We start from the raw sequence: 3,213 nt of genomic DNA, 5'->3' as shown, positions 1-3,213 counted from the left end.
CGGTGTTTACGTCTGCTAAATGTTTGGACAGGGCCTTCAGGTAAATATGACAATTCTACTTTAATTGTGTCTAACGTTTTATTAGCTTTTCAGTCCTAGTTTTCAATAATACCAGCTGTTTAACTAAAGCACGTGTGAAATTTACCTAGTGTTATATTCGTTCCTTTTAAACAATCTATTGATTAAAAAAATGATGACGTCATCATCTAACAGGTCTGAAGAACGGTTCTTTTTATTCCATAAATCCTTTTATTACTTCGTACACAGAGTTTCTGTGCAATAGAAAATGTTGTGATTATGGCGACTAAGCTTGTAATCTTGATGGTATGAGTAGACAGGGGAAGAATCACCCGGTCCTGACAAATTCGGAGAGTATAATACTTCTACATATTACCGACACATGATAATTCACTTTTATTTATACGGTACAGGAATTTACTTCGCTCCTTACATGGAAACTTGTCTTAAATAAAGAAAAGCCTAAGATGTATGCTTTATAATTACATCAGCGGAGAAACTTGCCCAAATTACTCCCCTTTCATGCCCGACTCAGCCTTTTATTCCTCACACAGTCTAGGTAGGATTATAGATACCACTTAATGTTTAAAATGTGTTTTATGACAGATAATTATATTTCCAGTATTTCTTATAACAATGGACGTTCCTACAAAAAAAGTTTATAATGGCAGGTCCCAACAGGTCTTGAATGAAGTATAATGATAGTGAAATCCGTCTGGGAGATTTTGGCGTAATTGGAAATAGTATAGGTTGTATAAAGATTATAATTACTCCCCAGCTGGACGTGTCTGTAAACACTCGTTAAAGATAGATTATAAATCGGTCAGTGTTAATCAATGGAAAACGGCAACGCTCTATGCTATTACACGTGTGGGTATGCGTGTTTTTGTAATGTTGTTAATATATTTGGTACTGACCTTGACATTGGATCTTCTGCGATTTTGACCTGCAGCGATGGCCCTGTGACCTCGTTTTCGCCTTCTGCTGATGACGTCACCAAATGCAAATCCCTCTTATCTTTTTATTTTATAGTTTAAAGGTCCGTGGTCGTTTTAAAATGACCACGATATGGGGATTTTTGCAATACAATGTGATATTTAATGGCCTTGACCATGTGTTTCGAATCATGTTTTCATTTAAACACAGGTTGGATGTTGCCAAGTCCGACGGTGGCCCTCACTGTCCGATACAGGCCGTTACATACGTGACCATACTTACATCAATTTTCATGGCCATACTATACAAAGCAAACACATCAGAGTTACATGTATGCATTTTTAATTCATGTTTAATTCTAAAACACTACACACACGTTTTTCTAAAGCAGTTTCAAGCGTGACAAGAGGTGAAAGGAAAGACGAAAGGGCTTGAAAGACAGAAGTAAAAGAAGAGTATATCCAGATACCGATACAGATAAAGAAAGAAAGGAAGGAAAAGAAGAGAAGGAAAGAAATGAAGAAATATAGATAGGATGAATGTAAGACTATAAAAGAACAAGAGAGAAAAAGAAAAAGTGTTAGTTGCTAGAGAATTCAGAGAAAACCACGCGGTGAGCAAGTTACTATCACACCCTTCAAGGCCAGTGATGGTCACTAATGACCACTGGTCATTCTAGCGGTCAACACACTCAAACACTCAAAACACCAGTTTCAGGTCAGAACTACCACAGCAAACGATAAAGTAGCAGGCACGGGGGAGGTTTCCCTGGCAACCAAATCGTTTTGTTTCGGGGGTAAGAATGAGAAAAACAAAAGAACACAACACACTCAAAAAAAAGATCAAAAGCAAAAAATGTCAGAAGTGTCAAATTTTTTATTTCATCAAAACCAAACTTTATTAATTAGCATCAAATCAATCGAAAACACAGAATTCTTGATTTTCCGTTCCGTGTTTGTATCAGAGATTAGATAAGATCGTGTACATGTATCACACTATGAGACGAAAACAATGTTATTTTTTTTTTCTTAGATTCAAATTCCACGCTATATCAAAATGAAAAGTTACTGTTTACTTAAAAATCACAAATCGTTTTCCAAAATGTTACAAAAAAACATAATGTTAAAATTTTGAAATCAGGTTAGTATTAATACCATCGTTCAACCCACAGCAAACTAGTCGATAAAAATCACGCCACTCTTTGCCTACCTTAGGTGATATAGCTTTTTTTGTATTATCCCAAAATGAACTGAATTCCTGTTATCTAAGTAAGCAGGAATACACACATCCTTTCACGTGCGCACGAGATGGACTAGAGTCCGTGCTCTGCTCGCGCAACAAGTGCATTATATCGCCCCGAAACGACAGGCCGACTTAGTTTCCTGACGTTCTAAGATGGAGGAGCAAAGTCATATTCATCCCGCTGCGCGTCCACAGTAGGGTGACCAGAGGGGGCTGGACTTTCGTCATTTGTTGTTTGTCCAAGTTCTTTTGTAGCCGTTACTACAACAAATTACACAATGCCCAGCCTCCCAACGGTCCCGTGTACACAAAGCACGAGTAACACTAGCCAAAAACCGTACCGCGCACCTATGCAAATGTGTGCTATTGTGTTTTATCGAGATTAACAAATGATTTAATAATAAAAATCCGATTTATAGAACTTAGCGAACTAGTGTTGCTATTGTTTATCTCACTTATAAAACCGGACTTACACCTAAATCCACGTCTGAGAGTTAATTCACGGTACTTGCTGATTACAGATTACAATCGATTTTAAATATTATAATATAGAGTTGTGAGTTGACATCCACTGCTCAGTGGCAAGTTAAAACATATGTCTCCAGTTACCCTGGTGGCGGCCTGCCAGAACACGTTAAAAATCACCAAGGTGTAAACTACCCCGAGAGATCAGTACAATTCGCGTCTGAATAACTGCACAAAAATATGCTGAGTTGTTACAGTTTTCATCTGATAAATCCTCTTCACGTCGAAATGGTCCGTATCGTGGACATTTTGTGTGTGAAATAAAAAAAAAACGTTGTATGAAAATCAAATCAGCCTTGAATATCTGTTTTGATCAATTTAAACTACATCGTGGCGATATCACGTCACAGCACAGAACACCGGCCGGGTAAACTTGATATCTCACATGGGCGGAGTTTCAGGTAGGCGGAGTTAGGGGCGGGGCTTATGAATGCCGGGTCCACGTGCTTAATAAAATATGCGCAGGGGGCGTGGTCTGGGTGATAATAACAC

This window comes from Mizuhopecten yessoensis, unplaced genomic scaffold, assembly GCF_002113885.1.
Source record: "Mizuhopecten yessoensis strain PY_sf001 unplaced genomic scaffold, ASM211388v2 scaffold9399, whole genome shotgun sequence".
Lineage (NCBI taxonomy): Eukaryota > Metazoa > Mollusca > Bivalvia > Pectinida > Pectinidae > Mizuhopecten > Mizuhopecten yessoensis.
Note: the sequence above shows the minus strand (reverse complement) of the source record.